The following is a 20,088-nucleotide window of genomic DNA, read 5'->3' as shown; positions in this document are numbered from 1 at the left end:
GATTGTCCTGGAGTGGATGCTGTGGTGGAGAGATTGCATCAGATCTGGGGGCAGGTGGTGGACAATTTGAGGTTGTCCCAGGAGAAGACTCAGCTTTTTGCCAACCGCCACCGTCGTGTTGGTCCTCGGCTTTCTGTTGGGGATTTGGTGTGGTTGTCTTCTCGTTTTGTCCCTATGAGGGTCTCTTCTCCTAAGTTTAAGCCTCGGTTTATCGGCCCGTATAAGATATTGGAGATTCTTAACCCTGTTTCCTTCCGTTTGGACCTCCCTGCATCCTTTTCTATTCATAACGTTTTTCATCGGTCATTATTGCGCAGGTATGAGGTACCGGTTGTGCCTTCCGTTGAGCCTCCTGCTCCGGTGTTGGTTGAGGGTGAGTTGGAGTACGTTGTGGAGAAAATCTTGGACTCTCGTGTTTCCAGACGGAGACTCCAGTATCTGGTCAAGTGGAAGGGATACGGCCAGGAGGATAATTCTTGGGTGAATGCATCTGATGTTCATGCCTCCGATCTGGTTCGTGCCTTTCATAGGGCCCATCCTGATCGCCCTGGTGGTTCTGGTGAGGGTTCGGTGCCCCCTCCTTGAGGGGGGGGTACTGTTGTGAATTTGGATTCTGGGCTCCCCCGGTGGCTACTGGTGGAATTGAACTGGTGTCTTCATCTTCTCTGTTCACCTGTTCCCATCAAGATGTGGGAGTCGCTATATAACCTTGCTGCTCTGTTAGTTGCTTGCCGGTCAACAATGTTATCAGAAGCCTCTCTGTGCTTGTTCCTGCTCCTAGACAACTACTAGATAAGTTGGACTCTTGTCCATGTTTGTTTTTGCATTTTGTTCCAGTTCACAGCTGTAGTTTCGTTACTGTGTCTGGAAAGCTCTTGTGAACGGGAATTGCCACTCTGGTGTTATGAGTTAATGCCAGAGTTTTAAAGTAATTTCTGGATGGTGTTTTTTCATAGGGTTTTCAGCTGACCATGAAAGTGTCCTTTCTGTCTTCTGCTATGTAGTAAGTGGACCTCAAATTTGCTAAACCTATTTTCATACTACGTTTGTTATTTCATCTCAACTCACCGCCAATACATGTGGGGGGCCTCTGTCTCCTTTCGGGGTATTTCTCTAGAGGTGAGCTAGGACTAATATTTTCCTCTGCTAGCTTTATTTAGTCCTCCGGCTGGGCTGGGCATCTAGAATCAACGTAGGCATGCTACCCGGCCACTGCTAGTTGTGCGTTAGGTTTAGTTCATGGTCAGCTCAGTTCCCATCTTCCAAGAGCTAGTTCCTATATATGCTTATGCTATGTTCTCTTGCCATTGAGATCATGACAGCAGTTTCTAACAGTATAGGAGCTACTGATAAAAACCCTACATCAGTGTCTCCTTTTGCCCATAGGCTGTCAGGAACCCGAGACAAGTCAATTTTTGCTTGTTGAGTGTAAATTTCGGGAAAATCCTCCATTGCCTGTATTCTAACATATGGTTCCAGAGTTTCTGCATCTTCAGGGATGGTCAGCATAACTGTGCCATCTTCTCTAAAATGGATGTTTGCATGCATTTTACTTAAGACATCAGTACCCAACAAGCAGGTAGGTGCACCTTTAGCAAATAAAAATTTGGATACAAAAGTTTTAGGGCCAAAGCTCACATTTAAAGGTTTTGTAAAGGGCAACGCCTGAATTTTACCATCATACCCTTCTGCATATGTAACCTTTGAGGATATATTGTCAGGATATGGTAAAAAGTCCTGATTTAAAATGGAGGATGTTGCTCCCGTATCTATCAGAAAAGGTACATTTTTACCCTCAACCTCAACTTGTATTATTGGTCTTCTAGAAGGAAGAGAGACCTGCATAACTTTCAGTCATTCTGAGCTGTCTGTTTGATCAGGCACTGGGTTATTTATCCTATTTTTAGGTACAAAGGTTCCTGAATCTATATCTGCTTTTCTCTTCCTACATTCCCTTTGGAAATGTCCTGGCTTCTTACAGTAATGACAAGTAAACTTTTGATTAGCAGAGCCAGTATTAGCCTGTGCAATTCTTACTGGCTTAGAATTTTCTCTTAAGTCCATTTCTATCCCTACAGCTTTCTGTCTAGCCAGGTGTGGGTCTTCCAAGGTTCTCCAATCAGGGGTTGCGGCCTTAAGCTTTTCCTTCACTTTTGGAGACAATCCATCTATAAAGGTTTTTGTAACTAACCTCATCATTCCTGGAGCGGTTAGATCCATGCCTTCATCTCTGAAATTATTTTCTACACTTAGATAATATTCGTCTACTGATTGTCCAGATTTCTGAGACACCACTCCCGTTGTTCCTCTCTGCCTCTGTCTCTCCCTCATGAAAAACATTAAGTGATCTACAAATTGCGTACCTGATTCTATCGTTTGTAAGGCACCATCTCCTGCTTGGGGCCTATGTACCTGTAGATTTGCTAATAGCTCCTGGAAGAGTCCAGGAGTCATTTTCATTCTACATAATTCTTCTCCATCTGCCCAAACTCCTGCGTGAGTCTGCATAATTTGCTGTATATATTGTGCAAATCTAACTGGACACTGGGTGGGATCTGGTGCGTTATGCAAGAGAGACATGCCTTCAGCGGGGGACCAAGGGAAATATTGTCGAGTTTGGTGGTATCTTGTTCCCATTACTCCGTCAGCACCAGGTTCCCTAAAGGGTCTTGGTACTACCCTAACAGGGGCAAGTACAGCGCCATGTCTAGATGTACCACAGGCTAGGCAATCATTTCTCCAGTCTGGATTTTGTTGTCCACAGTGCGGACATACCCATCCTCCTGGTCCGGCTAAACTTTGAGGTGGTGTTTGGAGAAAAGATGGGGCATGTGGGTTAAGGTATGGGGGTGGGGTATTTTTAGATTCCACATTTTGTTTTTCTCCACAGCCTGCGGGTCTAATACACCACTTTTTACTCTGTTGATTATATGTCCATCCCTCATTTTCTGCTACCCTAGAGACATCAATCAATGCTTGGATCTGATCTATCCATTTCTTGTCTCTGATTATGCCTTTTTTTCTTTCCTGAATTCCTTCCCATAGTTTTCTACTAAAAGCTTCTGCCCTAGTAACTCCAAACTTACTAAAAATCTTTCTCAGCCCCTTAGTGGCATCTTCACCACTTCTCTCCTTTATGATAGTATAGATATCTAATTCTTCTGGTTCCGACTTTGTTTGCTTATTCCCCATTTTCTTATCCTGAGCTTTCTTGCCCTAGGTGGCGTTTGGGTATGAGAATACCTCGTTACCTTCTTCCTAAGGAGCTAGGATGTCTTTTCTTGCCCTAGGTGGCGTTTGGGTATGAGAATACCTCGTTACCTTCTTCCTAAGGAGCTAGGATGTTTAAACTGTGTTGATGTAAGAAAATCCTGATTCCTACACCTATAGCAAACAACACAAATGCAACCAGACAGAAAAAGAAAAAGAACATACAACGTATCTTGTCCCAGGCTAATTTATCTGTCCTGGGCTCATACTATCATACACAACGTATTCTTGTCCCAGGCTAATTTATCTGTCCTGGGCTCATACTATCATACACTTATCCGTCACCAGGTTTTTGTCAAAGACAGGATCAGAGATTGAACATAGGCGCGGAGGTCTCCCCGAAAGGACGCAACCACGTTGCCCAGTGGGACAGTCACTTCTTCTGTTTCAACACCCTGGGCGGCTTATAGGGCTATTCCCAACTTCCACACACCTTTTATTCACATTCACTCTCATTCAATGCCGTACTCCGTGAGGTGATCAATTCCTAAATAGTTCAAGAACCCGAGCTATAGGTATCCTCCTCTACTAGAACTACCCGCTAAAGAACACGACATAGAAAATCTTACGGACAGTGCAGGGCAGATATAAGAGATCTAACAGTGTCTCTTACCTGGCCAGGTTTTTGTTCATCTGCCGTCCATTATCCCAGATTTTCTTTTCGTTCGTATTCTGCTGGTGTTCTTGAAGGAATACACAGACCTCGGGTCCCTGTTCAGGCACCAGGAAATGTCAGGATCACACTCAGTCGGAGCAGCCTTTGGAAGTGGGGAATCACCAGAAATAATACACAAGACACGTCTTGTATAGTGTATCACTGGGAAGTCTCTGAAGCACGCCTGCCTTCAATGTGCTATCCCTTCTTTATATAGTTGTATCGGTAGGTTCAGTGGTTATACAAGTTTTGCATGTTTAAACAAAGAGACAAAACAGGAAAGAAAGAAAAAACAGTTTCGTGGGCGGCAGTTTCACAACAAACAGTACAAAGGCAATTCCACAGACAAGAAAAACAGGATTTCATACTATAGCTAAAATGTCCTTGAATGGATAGGTCAATATTGATCACAAATTCTTTTTGGTTCATTGAGGTAACCATTTTTGTTCCGCTCTTCACATCACGGTGTGCCTGCGGTACAGGGAAGCATCGCGCAGGGAGGGGGCTCCCTGCGTGCTTCCCTGAGACCCCCGGAGCAACGCGATGTGATCGCGTTGCTGCGAGGGTCTCTTACCTCTCCTCCCTGCAGCAGGCCCGGATCCAAAATGGCCGTGGCATCCGGGTCCTGCAGGGAGGGAGGTGGCTTACCAAGTGCCTGCCCAGAGCAGGCGCTGGTAAGCCTGCAGCACTGGAACTCAGATCGGTGATCTGACAGAGTGCTGTGCAAACTGTCAGATCAGCAATCTGTGATGTCCCCCGGGACAAAGTAAAAAAGTTAAAAAAAAAAAATTCCACATGTGTAAAAAAATAGAAAAAAAAAATTCCTAAATAAATAAAAAAAAAAAAAAATGATTCCCATAAAAATATTTCTTTATCTAAATAAAAAAAAACAATAAAAGTACACATATTTAGTATCGCCACGTCCGTAACGACCCCACCTATAAAACTATATCACTAGTTAACCCCTTCAGTGAACACCGTAAAAAAAACAAAAAAAAAAACAACGCTTTATTCTCATACTGCCAAACAAAAAGTGGAATAACACGCGATCAAAAAGACGGATATAAATAACCATGGTACCGCTGAAAACATCATCTTGTCCCACAAAAAACGAGCCACCATACAGCACCATCAGTGAAAAAATAAAAAAGTTATAGTCCTCAGAATAAAGCGATGCAAAAATAATTATTTTTTCTATAAAATAGTTTTTATCGTATAAAAGTGCCAAAACATAAAAAAATGATATAAATGAGGTATCGCTGTAATCGTACTGACCCGAAGAATAAAACTGCTTTATCCATTTTACCAAACGCGAAAAGGTATAAACGCCTCCCCCAAAAGAAATTCATGAATAGCTGGTTTTTGGCCATTCTGCCTCACAAAAATCGGAATAAAAAGCGATCAAAAAATGTCACGTGCCCAAAAATGTTACCAATAAAAACGTCAACTCGTCTTGCAAGACCTCACATGACTCTGTGGACTCAAATATGGAAAAATTATAGCTCTCAAAATGTGGTAACGCAAAAAATATTTTTTGCAATAAAAAGTGTCTTTCAGTGTGTGACGGCTGCCAATCATAAAAATCCGCTAAAAAACCCGCTATAAAAGTAAATCAAACCCCCCTTCATCACCCCCTTAGTTAGGGAAAAAAATAAAAATTTAAAAATGTATTTATTTCCATTTTCCCATTAGGGTTAGGGCTAGGGCTAGGGTTAGGGCTAGGGCTGGGGTTAGGGCTAGGGTTAAGGCTAGGGTTAGGGTTAGGGTTAGGTTTAGGGCTAGGGTTAGGGCTAGGGTTAGGGTTGGGGCTAGGGTTAAGGCTACAGTTAGGGTTGGGGCTAAAGTTAGGGTTAGGGTTTGGATTACATTTACGGTTGGGAATAGGGTTGGGATTAGGGTTAGGGGTGTGTCTGGGTTAGGCCTCGTTCACACTTCAGTTTTTTGGCGTCAGTCTAAAACTGCCATTTTCCACAAATAGCGGATCCGTCATTTTTTTGGCGGATCCGCTATTTTCCCATAGACTTGCATTAGCGACGGATTGCGGCGGATGGTCGTCCGTTCCATCCGCCATGCGACGGATCCGTCGAAATTTGGCGGACGTTGTCTAGACATTGACGGACATTGTAACGTTTTTTTGTCTACGCCTAATTGGCGGTCCGCGACGGATCCGTCGCGTCTGCCATTTCCTAGAATGGGTGCCTATGGGCGACGGATCCATCGCGAACCGTCATTTGGCGGATCCGTCGCCCCAATCCATCTTTTTCAACTGAGCATGCTCCAAAAAGTAGATACTTTGCCCAGGCAACCTCAAAACTATATAAACAGGACAGGTGGGCCTCATTCCTCAATGTGCCATCAAGAGAGACAGACCCTGCCAGCAAGAGAGATCCTGCCAGCAAGAGAGATCCCCTGCCAGCAAGAGAGATCCCCTGCCAGCAAGAGAGATTCCCTGCCAGCAAGAGAGAGACCCTGCCAGAGACTGCTATGTGAGTACTGCCATCCAGCATGTGTGTGTGTGTCCGCCTTGCATGTTTTTATTTTTCATACTGTGCTGGTATTTTGAATGGTTGTGCTGTGACATGTATCTGGTGTGTATAAATGACATGTGAAGTGTGTCCTGCATTTTTGTTATTTTTCATACATTAACATACTGTACTGGTATTTAAAATAAAGAGCAGTGTAGCTCCTACTTTCCAACAAAAAAAAGAAAAAAAAAATTGTAATAAAAATTACACAAAACTGTCCGTAGTATGATTTTAATATAAATTTAAAAATGGTAATTAAATAAAGGTGTTTGAGGTTCTATATACAAATGCGGAATGCAAACCTTTGGTATAGAAAATGTTATCTGGTTTTAGAAAGTATTAACTGTAGGGTTACCATAATTATCATTTTTGGGTATTGGTATTTTAACTTTGAATGAGGGAAATTTTTTCTAAGGTTGAAACTGTGTCTGGAGGAGGGGGTGGGGTAGGTTTACCAACATGCGCATGGCGCATATCAAGATTGAAGTAGTTTTGGTGTTGCTTTCAAGGAATTTTGGGTTTTTTTTTGTGGGGTAAACAGGAGGTGGAGGGTTTGGAAGCTTGCGCATCAAGCATATCAAGTTAACACTCTCTTTTTTTTTGGGTGTGGTAATAATTTTTTGTAGGGGGGGAATCAAAAAGTTGGCATACCAATACATAATCATGCTAATTAAAACTGTGTCTATCCTTTTGTATAGTGGCTTAGAACTCTCTTTATACTTGCAGATTCTAGGGACCAAGAGGGACCCAAGACAGACGCAGGCAGGCCCCCCAAGTTTTGAAAACAGATGTAAGTATTAAGTCCCAAAAGCTGCGTCTATCCTTTTGTATAGTAGCTTAGAACTCTCTTTATACTTGCAGATTCTAGGGACCAAGAGGCACCCAAGACAGACGCAGGCAGGCCCCCAAGGTAGAAACAGGGACCATAATGTCGTCTTCTGAGAGCCCCCCTCACATCGTCAGCCACCTGAGGTGATTTTTTTATTTCTTCAAAACTTTTTTTGGGTACATCTCTGGTAACATGTTTTTGAACCCTATATGTTTTTATTCTGTTTTCACAGGAAGATGAAGCAGAGAGGCTTCCAGAAGGAGACAGACAGGGTGGAGAAATGAGAGGAGCGGGAGCGCATAGTGTAAGTTTGGCAGAGACAGATTCTCACATAAAACACACTACACCCAACACAAACATTCAGCACAGCACACACACAGTACATATGCCTCCATACAAGCACATAATTTTTTAAAAATTTTTTTATTAGTCTTCACAATCCGGGGCTCGACGTAGAGTTCCTCAGAGCACCTCCCATAGTCATCGGAATGCAAATCGCGGCGGTCACCGAAGAGTAAGTTCCTTTTTTGGTTTGGTGTTTAGTAAACTGTAAAATTCATGTGGTATAATCTTTCCCATGTTCTTATTTTTTGTTGCTTCACAGCGTGCTCCCGAACAGGATGAGGAAGAGGAGGGCATTGATGTGGACACCCTCATCCAAGCGGTCCAAAGTCGGGAGCCGCTATGGAACATGTCGGACCGCTGCCATGCTGACCAGTTAGTCACCCGACGGCTATGGGAGGAAGTGTGCAGTGCTGTTCTGGATAACTGGGAGGAACTCGATGCTGGGGCCCAGGATCTAGAGCGTAAGTATTAACACTTCATTACCTTATGTTAGCATGATTTAATGTGTTGTATAAAAACCAATTTTTGCTTTCTTTCCAGGTAACAGGGTTATCGTGTGGTGGCGGTCACTCAGGGATCGCTTCAAGAGGGAGTTTAACAAGGAGATGCAGGCCCCGAGTGGATCTAGAGGACGGAGGAGCAGGTACAAACATGCCAGAGCCCTGTCGTTCCTCAGGTCGACGCTGCTGAACAGAAGGTAAATATTCAACACCACATGTTTTCAGTCAAACTGTTAAAATGTGTAACCTTCAATTTTTCTTGGCAGCAAGGGCAATTGTAATCTCAGTATACTAATTTTTTTTATTATTCTTCAACAGCACTGTTTGCAGCACTCGGGAGCCTGCATCAGAGTTCCACCCCTCTGCAGCGATCTCCCAGGAGTCCGCCACCGGGGACCACGTCGACCCCTCTGTATCTGCACCTTCCCTTTTGTTTGATCCCTCGGCCCCATCCTCCAGCGCTGGAGCAGCAGGGCGGACTTCATCACTTGAAGCTGCAGGTGATGAGTTAGAGTTCCCTTTACCCCACCCCTCTGACACTGCCGCAACATCTAGACCACCTTTGGGGTCAGGACGGCAGCGCCTGTAAAAAATTTTTACACCATTTCATACTGCCAGTCAACTGATCCTGGAGGAGACATGAAGTAGTCTGCAAACTTGTCCCGCATTCTGGAGACTGCTACTGGACTGCGAAAAGTTGTGTTGTGGTAATCCCGCAAGGTGGTTTCTGACACATTATCCTCCAGGGAAACATGTTCTTTTGATAAAACAAAATTGTGAAGTACCACGCAAACCTTCACCACATCATCGACAGTTTCAGTCTGCAGTTTAATTGCAGTTAGTAGTATTCTCCATTTAGCAGTTAAGATGCCAAAAGCACATTCCACAACTCTTCGTGCTCTGGTTAAGCGGTAATTAAAAATTTTCTTCCTCTGGGTAAGTCCACTACTTCCAAAGGGTTTAAGCAAGTGTGGTGAAAGCTGGAACACATCATCTCCAACGCAAACAAATGGTAATGGTGGACCGGTGGTTCCATGGAGAGGTCTAGGCGGCGGAAAGTCAAATGTCTCTCCATACAAACGACGCCCCATTGGTGAACTTTTAAAAATCTGGGAGTCATTTGCGTGTCCATACGCACTGATATCCACAGCGATAAACTTGCAGTGTGCGTTGGCTATGGCCATCAATACAATAGAGAAGTACTTCTTATAGTTGTAAAATTGTGATCCAGAGCCAGAAGGTTTGACGATCCTTATGTGCTTCCCATCAACTGCTCCGACACAATTTGGGAACTGGCATATTTGTTCAAAATTGTGGGCAATCTCCAGCCACCTCTCCTGTGATGGCTCTGGAATATATTCTGCTTGTAAGCACTCCCACAATTCCCGGCAGGTATCTCTAATAATCCCGGAGATGGTGGATATCCCAAGCCTAAACTGAAAATGTAGGGATGAGAACGACCCTCCAGTTGAAAGGAATCTGTTAACAAAAGGAAAAGACAATAATTAATAAAAACTTAAAAAAACAACATTACAGTTATAAGTCTGATGGATGAGAATCATTTTTAAAATAAAATAACTTACCGAATAGTCACCATGAGACGCTCCGCTGGTGATATGGAGAAGCGCATCTGGGTGTCTCGTCTCCGTATAGAGTCTTCCACATGGCCCAATAAAATTTTGAAATTTTCTGCTTTCATTCTCACATAGTTGAAGAATTTCTGAGGGTTTTCCCTCAATTCAATGTAAAGTGTTGAATAAACACCACGGGTCATGCGTTGGGCTGTGATGGGATGGATCCACAGCCTTCTCTTCCGCCGCTGCCGTAGGATGCGCATTCTTTCTTCCTCCTTGTCTCGAACGATGACTGCCAACCGATTTGCCTCAAAAGTAAAATCCGCACAGATCTTTACAATGTTCGCATGTACTCCTTGCCACTTTCTCTACAACCTTTCAAAGATGTGGTGTAAATACACAGTATATATAGTTTTCCAGTAGTTTCAAGTAGCCAATCACATTGAGATCCTCCCTTTTAAAAAAACGGATCCGTCAAAAAACGGTTCCAACGGATGTAAAAACGGTCGCAACGGTTCCAACGGATCCGTTTTTGTGACGGATCAGTATAACTGATCCATCAGAAAAACGGATCCGTTGGAACCGTTTTTTCAACAATTGTGATGGATCCGTCGATCCATCACGATGTCGGAGCTGACTGATGCCAAACAACTGAAGTGTGAAAGAAGCCTTAGAGGTGTGGTTAGGGTTACCGTTGGGATTAGAGTTAGGGGTGTGATAGGATTAGGGTTTCAGTTATAATTGGGGGGTTTCCACTGTTTAGGCACATCAGGGGCTCTCCAAACGCGACATGGCGTCCGATCTCAATTCCAGCCAATTCTGCGTTGAAAAAGTAAAACAGTGCTCCTTCCTTTCCGAGCTATCCCGTGCGCCCAAACAGGGGTTTACCTCAACATATGGGGTATCAGCGTACTCAGGACACATTGCAGAACAACTTTTTGGGTCCAATTTCTCCTGTTACCCTTGGGAAAATACAAAACTGCAGGCTAAAAAATAATTTTTTGGGGGAAAGTTTTTTTTAATTATTTTCTCGGTTTTGCGTTATAAACTGTATCGAAACACTTGGGGGTTCAAAGTTCTCACAACACAACTAGATAAGTTCCTTTGGGGGTCTAGTTTCAAATATTGGGTCACTTGTGGGGGGTTTCTACTGTTTAGGTACATTAGGGGCTCTGCAAACGCAATGTGACGCCTGCAGACCAATCCATCTAAGTCTGCATTCCAAATGATGCATTCCAAATGATAATCCTTCCCTTCCGAGCTCTGCCATGAGCTCAAACGGTAGTTCCCCCCCACATATCGGGTATCAGCGTACTCAGGACAAATTGGACAACATTTAGGGTCCAATTTCTCCTGTTACCCTTGGAAAAATACAAAACTGGGGGCTAAAAATAATTTTTGTGGAAAAAAAAATATTTTTTATTTTCACGGCTCTGCGTTATAAACTGTAGTGAAACAGTTGGGGGTTCAAAGCTCTCACAACACATCTAGATGAGTTCCTTAGGTGGTTTACTTTCCAAAATGGTGTCAATTGTGGGGGGTTTCTACTGTTTAGGTACATTAGGGGCTCTGCAAACGCAATGTGACGCCTGCAGACCATTCCATCTAAGTCTGCATTCCAAATGGCACTCCATCCCTTCCGAGCCCTCCCATGCGCCCAAACGGTGGTTCCCCCCCACATATGGGGTATCTGCGTACTCAGGACAAATTGGACAATAACTTTTGGGGCCCAATTTCTCCTGTTACCCTCGGGAAAATACAAAACTGGGGGCTAAAAATAATTTTTGTGGGAAAGAATTTTTGTTTTATTTTTACGGCTCTGCATTATAAACTTCTGTGAAGCACTTGGTGGGTCAAAGTGCTCACCACACCTCTAGATAAGTTCCTTAGGGGGTCTACTTTCCAAAATGGTGTCTCTTGTGGGGGGTTTCAATGTTTAGTCACATCAGTGCCTCTCCAAACGCAACATGGCGTCTCATCTCAATTCCTGTCAATTTTGCATTGAAAAGTCAAACGGCGCTCCTTCCCTTCCGAGCTCTCCCATGCGCCCAAACAGTGGTTTACCCCCACATATGGAGTATCAACGTACTCAGGACAAATTGTACAACAAGTTTTGGGGTCCAATTTCTTCTCTTACTCTTGGGAAAATAAAAAATTGGGGGCGAAAATGTCATTTTTGTGAAAAAATATGATTTTTTATTTTTAAGGTTCTGAATTATAAACTTCTGTGATGCACTTGGTGGGTCAAAATGCTCACCACACCTCTAGATAAGTTCCTTAGGGGGTCTACTTTCCAAAATTGTGTCACTTGTGTGGGGTTTCAATGTTTAGGCACATCAGTGGCTCTCCAAACGCAACATGGGGTCCCATCTCAATTCCTGTCATTTTTGCATTGAAAAGTCAAACGGCGCTCCTTCCCTTCCGAGCTCTCCCATGTGCCCAAACAGTGGTTTACCCCCACATATAGGGTATCAGCGTACTCAGGACAAATTGTACAACAACTGTTGGGGTCAAATTTCTTCTGTTACCCTTGGCAAAATAAAAAATTGGGGGCAAAAATATAATTTTTGTGGGAAAAATATGATTTTTTATTTTTACGGTTCTGCATTATAAACTTCTGCGAAGCACTTGGTGGGTCAAAGTGCTCACCACACCTCTAGATAAGTTCCTTAGGGGGTCTACTTTCCAAAATGGTGTCACTTGTGGGGGGTTTCAATGTTTAGGCACATCAGGGGCTCTCCAAACGCAAAATGGCATCCCTTCTCAATTCCAGTCAATTTTGCATTGAAAAGTCAAATGGCGCTCCTTCGCTTCCGAGCTCTATCATGCGCCCAAACAGTGGTTTACCCCCACATATGGGGTATCGCCGAACTCAGGACAAATTGTACAACATCTTTTGGAGTCCATTTTCTCCTGTTACCCTTGGTAAAATAAAACAAATTGGAGCTGAAGTAAATATTTTGTTAAAAAAAGTTAAATGTTCATTTTTATTTAAAGATTCCAAAAATTCCTGTGAAACACCTGAAGGGTTAATAAACTTCTTGAATGTGGTTTTGAGCACCTTGAGGGTTGTAGTTTTTAGAATGGTGTCACACTTGGGTATTTTCTATCATATAGACCCCTCAAAATGACTTCAAATGAGATGTGGTCCCTAAAAAAAAATGGTGTTGTAAAAATGAGAAATTGCTGGTCAACTTTTAACCGTTATAACTCCCTAACAAAAAACAATTTTGGTTTCAAAATTGTGCTGAAGTAAAGTAGACATGTGGGAAATGTTACTTATTAAGTATTTTGTGTGACATATCTCTGTGATTTAATTGCATAAAAATTCAAAGTTGGAAAATTGCGAAATTTTCTAAATTTTGGCCAAATTTCCATTTTTTTCACAAATAAACGCAGGTATTATCAAAGAAATTTTACCACTATCATGAAGTACAATATGTCATGAGAAAACAATGTCAGAATCACCATGATCCATTGAAGTGTTCCAGAGTTATAACCTCATAAAGGGACAGTGGTCAGAATTGTAAAAATTGGCCTGGTCATTAACCTGCAAACCACCCTTGGGGGTGAAGGGGTTAAAACACATGCACATCATGGCTCAATGGGGTCATATTGGCTAGGTATAAACAAAGGTCCATTAATAATGTTGTAAATGCTAATGTCTAGTTAATGCTATAGCTGTTAAATTAAGAGTAGTATGCAAGCTATATCTGGAGACGTTGCTGTATCATAGGTATAATAATAAATAATGCAAGACTAAAATGTAGCCCATATATTTGATATAGTTAAATATGTGCAAATTCACTGGTACAGCAAGGTTCCACTTGAGGTACATACAGTACATGTAATCCAATAAAAAGCAATGTCTAAATACAATCATAAGGACCAAATACTTAACAGATAACCGATAATATGAAACAACCCATATCACATAAGTGGGCTTGCATATAAGCAAAAATACATACTTGCCACAAGATCAATATATAGCCATGTAGGGCGTCCCTACACGTATCGCTACCAAGTGTAGCTTCGTCAGGGAAAGATGGAAAATGTCCCGCCCATCCACTTTAAATAGAAGTAGGTGCACTTACTCTTGTTGCCCAGATCGCCAACACATGTGTTTGGCAGTCAGGGAACAAATCAGCTAAATCCTATGAGGGGTGTGTGCTATGGATCAGCGTGCATGTCACCTTGCGCTCCATAAAGCGGATATATCATTGCTGCGCATGCGCAATATGACCAACCAGGGAATCTGAATGAGAGCCTCTCCATCAGTAAGCAATACATCACCGCGCATGCGCAGTGTAACCAACCAAACGATACTATGCGGATTTCACTATCGGTAAGCGTACATGTCGCTGTGCCCTCCATTGCACAAAGAAAATATAAGAATAGCATCATCACTCAAGCGCTGCATATCCAATTGAGAGATCCAATAAGGTTTCCACTAACAGCTAATATCCGCTACTGAACGCATTCCATAACACAAAAAAAGGATAAAGTATCATCGCATAAACACAAAGGTAAGCAAACAAAAAAAATCTACCCCTTCCCTTCAATATACCTCCTTATAGGTTACTATAGGATTACTGAGATTTTAATTAGGCCTACACTTGAATGTGGCTATCAGAGAAAAAAAATCGATGTGGTCTTCAGCCTTACACCATAGTTGCCCATGTATGCCACAAAAGATTACTACCCTAGGTGTTTAAAAGAAGAACCTGATGGATGGATAGATTATGTATGAAAAAAAACAAAAGATATATACCTAATTTAAAGCCCATACCTCATGGCATCAGAAACCCTGTATACAATAAATCTTTATTGGTGCCCTTGGGGGCCACCGTATCCAGCTTATAAATCCATCTAGATTCTAAATTTAATAATTCCCCTTGTCTGTCCATTTTTCGAATATTATTGGGTAATTTCTGTAAGCCAATGACCTGTAAACCTCATGTGCTACCTGAATGCACCTGCAAAAAATGACTGGCCACTGTGGATAAATTCTTACCCTTAATCTGATCCTGTTTCACCATGTTAATATTAGAAACATGCTGTTGTGTGCGCAAAACTCCTGTGAGGTTTGACCAATTATAGAACCAGAAACACATGGGCCACTTGCACATTGAACAAGTCTGTAGGAACCTGTTCACACCACCAGAAAACCTGAAGACACAAAAGAGCACAGTGAGGTCAAAAATACTCTGTTGTAAAAAAAAATCACAGTAATCAGCAAGTGCTAGTCAAAAGATGTAAAGAAAACAGGGTAGTAGTTTTTTTTTTTTTTTTGCAAAAAAATGTATACTAAGCTGCTCCAAGAAATCATCAAGGTATACCCTTATAGAGCAGTCCTAACTAATGTATAGAATCCCTATCTGATGTATTTAAAACCTGATCATCTGTATAGTACCTGTATAAGCAGGGTTCAGAGAAGGACTATCCATGTGGACATGCAGGATGGAACAGCTTAAATGCAAATGACCCACAGAGGAGTGGTGGACTCCCCAGTCTTGTAGAAACAAGAGAACAATTATAGAACCAGAAACACATGGGCCACTTGCACATTGAACAAGTTTGTAGGAACCTGTTCACACCACCAGAAAACTTTTAAATACATCAGATAGGGATTCCATACATTAGTTAGGACTGCTCTATAAGGGTATACCTTGACGATTTGGTGGAGCAGCTTAGTATACATTTTTTTGCACACAAAAAAAAAGTATCAACTAAATACCCTGTTTTCTTTACATCTTTTGACTAGCACTTGCTGATTACTGTGATTTTTTTACAACAGAGTATTTTTGACCTCACTGTGCTCTTTTGTGTCTTCGAGGTTTGACCAATGTATACTTTGGGGCAGGCGCACACAAGAGCATAAACCACATTACTAGATTTACAATTAATATAGTCCCTAATCATGTGTACTGCAGAATCCACCGAGTTAGTGAATTGAGAACTCCATGACATAACTGCACAGACACTACAATCTCCATAAGGATATGAACCTCTCAGGCATACCCCTGTCCCTGTCCTTACCGTAGGTCTCACAAAATGACTCCTGGATAAGGAATCACGGAGATTGGGGGCTCATTTAGCCAGTAGTGCCGATCTACCCGGCAGCAAGTCCCCAACCTTAGGGTCTGTTTTGAGAATGTCCCAGTGTCTCTGAAATAACTTAGTGACATAAGTCCACTGGTTGTGAAACGTGGTAATAAATCTCAGGCTGGTATCTGGTTCTTTAGGTGTGGGGTCCAATAAAGAGTCTCTTGGAGTAGAATCAACACTTCGATAGGCCCGTGTAATAAGTGACTTGGGATAATTTCTGGCTTGAAGCCGACTTGTGAGTACCTTGGCCTGAGAACAAAAGTCTTCCTGTCTGGTACAATTACATCGAAGCCTGCAAAATTGTCCAATAGGAATTCCTCTTTTAAGATGATAGGAGTGAAAGCTGTCAAAGTCCAGCAGCCCATTGGAAGCTGCTGCCTTACGATATAAATCCGTATTGAGTTGGCTGCCTTGGAGAGAGATCCTAAGGCTCAAAAAATCAACAGTGAGACTAGAGATTTTAAAAGTAAAAAAAATATTATAAGGATTTTGATTAAGTGACTGTATAAAGACCTCACATCATTCCCTGGTGTCAACCCAAATAAAGAAAATATCGTCAATGAATCTTAACCAAATCAAAATTTTGGACTGAAATTCTGGTGACGGGTACACACATGCACCCTCCCACCACCCCATAAAGAGGTTGGCAAAAAAAGGGGGCACAGCGTGCCCCCATTGCTGTACCTGACACCTGTTTGTAAAAATTATTATCAAAAATGAAATAATTAAAATCTCAGTAATCTTATAGTAACCTATAAGGAGGTATATTGAAAGGAAGGGGTAGATTTTTTTTTCTTGTTTACCTTTGTGTTTATGCGAGGATACTTTATCCTTTTTTTGTGTTATGGAATGCGTTCAGTAGCGGATATTAGCTGATAGTGGAAACCTTATTGGATCTCTCAATTGGATATGCAGCGCTTGAGCGATGATGCTATTCTTATATTTTCTTTGTGCAATGGAGGGCACAGCGACATGTACACTTACCGATAGTGAAATCCGCATTGTATCATTTGGTTGGTTACACTGCGCATGCGCGGTGACGTCTTGCTTACCGACGGAGAGGCTCTCATTCAGATTCCCTGGTTGGTCATATTGTGCATGCGCAGCAATGATATATCCGCTTTATGGAGCGCAAGGTGACACGCACGCTGATCCATAGCACACCCCCCTCATAGGATTTAGCTGATTTGTTCCCTGACTGCCAAACACAGGTGTTGGCGATCTGGGCAAAAACAGTAAGTGCACTTACTTCTATTTAAAGTGGATGGGCGGTATATTTTCCATCTTCCACTGACGAAGCTGCACATGGTAGCGATATGCGTAGGGATGCCCTACATGGCTATACATTGATCTTGTGGCAAGTATGTATTTTTGCTTATATGCAAGCCCACTTATGTGATATGGGTTGTTTCATATGGCTATACATCGATTATCTGTTAAGTATTTGGTCCTTATGATTGTATTTAGACATTGCTTTTTATTGGATTACATGTATGTTCCTCTAGTGGAACCTTGCCGTACCAGTGAATTTGCACATATTTAACTATATCAAATATATGGGCTACATTTTAGTGTTGCATTATTTATTATTATACCTATGATACTGCAACGTCTCCAGATATAGCTTGCATACTACTCTTAATTTAACAGCTATAGCATTAACTAGACATTAGCATTTACAACATTATTAATGGACCTTTGTTTATACCTAGCCATTATGACTAGCGTTGAGCGAAACGGATCAGTCATTTTCTTAAATCAGCGACTTTTAGGCAAAGTCGGGTTTCATGAAACCCGAACCGATCCTATTGTGGGATCGGCCATGCGGTACACGATCAGAGCGCCAAAGTCGCGTTTTGTATGACGCTGTCACCGCCGTTTTTCATCCAATGAAGGAGGACGCAGAGTGTGGGCAGCATGATGACATAGGTCTCTGTCCCCACCATCTTAGGCAAGGGCATGGCAGTGATTAGCTTGCTGTCTGCGGCGTCACAGGGGCTATAAAGGGGCGTGCACGCCGACTGCCATCTTACTTCTGCCGATCTGAGCATAGGGAGAGTTTGGTGCAGTTAGTCAGAAGCAGGGACAGAGTTAGGGAGGAAATAAAAAAAAACAAACCGCTTGTGCTGAAGTGATTTTCACTGTCCCACACCACCTTTTTGTGCAGGGACAGTGGAGGTCGTATTTTAGTGCAGCAGCTGCATAGCTGTGTGCACGGTGCTGTGCAAACCAACTGCTTTTTTCAAAGCAAAAATCCTGTTGCTCCTTTCTGCACAGTTACCTGTCTTGTTTATTTGTCTAGCAATTTTTTTGTTCAGCAGTCCTTTTTATTGCTGCCATACTTGCCCTGAGCTCATTGTAGGAAGCTTGTTATTGCAATTTTTTTTTTTTTTTTTTTTTTTTTTATAATAATTACAGCCACTTTCTGCCACGTTCATAGTGTTGTGTTATACCACTGGGCCAGAGTTGTGGTTCACTGTCTCCCCCCAAAAGTGAGATAGTATTTCTCACACAGTTTATGTTCTGCTGTACTGCTAGTGCGTCATATATCAGGCAGCCACTTTCTGCCACGTTCATAGTGTTGTGTTATACCACTGGGCCAGAGTTGTGGTTCAGTGTCACCCCCCAAAAGTGAGATAGTATTTCTCACACAGTTTATATTCTGCTGTACTGCTAGTGCGTCATATATCAGGCAGCCACTTTCTGCCACGTTCATAGTGTTGTGTTATACCACTGGGCCAGAGTTGTGGTTCAGTGTCACCCCCCAAAAGTGAGATAGTATTTCTCACACAGTTTATATTCTGCTGTACTGCTAGTGCGTCGTATATCAGGCAGCCACTTTCTGCCACGTTCATAGTGTTGTGTTATACCACTGGGCCAGAGTTGTGGTTCAGTGTCACCCGCCAAAAGTGAGATAGTATTTCTCACACAGTTTATATTCCGCTGTACTGCTAGTGCGTCGTATATCAGGCAGCCACTTTCTGCCACGTTCATAGTGTTGTGTTATACCACTGGGCCAGAGTTTTGGTTCAGTGTCACCCCCCAAAAGTGAGATAGTATTTCTCACACAGTTTATATTCTGCTGTACTGCTAGTGCGTCGTATATACCACTGGGCCAGAGTAGTGGTTCAGTGTCTCCCCCCCAAAAATGAGGAAGTCTGGTGGAAGAGGCCATGGGCAGGGGTTGCCAGCTAGTACTGATGGTGGTGGTGGTGCTGCATCTGGTGGTAGTGGCAAAAGCACAGTAGCACCTAAGGCTGGAGGTGTTGAGCCTGCGTCATCGTCTGGCTACACAAGGCCTTGAAGGCTCCCTTACCTGGGAGTAGGAAAACAGCTTTTAAAGCCGGAGCAGCAGGAAAAAGTTTTGTCTTTCCTTGCTGACTCAGCCTCTAGCTCTTTCGCCTCCTCTTCCCAAAGTTCAAAATCTAAGAGCAGCCAGTCGTCAGTGGATGCTTCCGGTCTGTAAAAAGACGTTTCCTTGTGTCCTTCTCCCAAACCAAAAGTGAAGGATGCATCAGGCGACACTACAGGTTACTCCATGGAGCTCTTTACCCATACCGTGCCAGGGTTAGAAAGGGAAATTGTACACTGCCCAGTACAAGAAGAATCGGACATGGAGTGCACTGATGCACAGCCACAGCTAGATTATGATGCTGTTCCATTGACTCAGATCACTACATTGACCTCGCAGTTTCCTGAGCCAGAATCTGACCCTGATGAGACTATGGTGCCCTGTCCCGAACGCTATAGCACCGGCTTACACGGTGACACTGAGGAAGGTGCACATGACATTGTGGAGGAGGTGATAGATGACCCAGTTCTTGACCCAGATTGGCAGCCATTGGGGGAAGAGGGTGCCGCTGGCACTAGCTCACAAGTGGTGGAGGGTTATCCGAAGCAATACTAATCTACATTGCAACAGCTATCATCAGCCAGGCCCATATCAGGCCCAAAACGTGTGACAAAAACAGTTTTAGGACAGCGTGGCCAACCACTTAAAGTTGCACAGCGTGCAATGCCTGTAAAGGAATTCCATAGTAGGAATAGTGCAGTGTGGCATTTTTTTGACCAAGATCCCAATGATCAGTCTAAAGTGATGTGTAAGAAATGCTCAAAGACCTTTAGCAGAGGGAAGATTCTTCAAAATTTAAATACAACCTGCATGTGTAGACATTTAAACAGCATGCACTTGCAAGCCTGGACAAACTACCAAACGTCCTGTACCGTTGGTGCACCTGGTCAGAATGAAGGTAGTCAGCAACACTACATTGCTTCCCTCACT

The sequence above is a fragment of the Ranitomeya variabilis genome, chromosome 5, assembly GCF_051348905.1.
Source record: "Ranitomeya variabilis isolate aRanVar5 chromosome 5, aRanVar5.hap1, whole genome shotgun sequence".
NCBI classification, from domain to species: Eukaryota; Metazoa; Chordata; class Amphibia; order Anura; family Dendrobatidae; genus Ranitomeya; species Ranitomeya variabilis.
Note: the sequence above shows the minus strand (reverse complement) of the source record.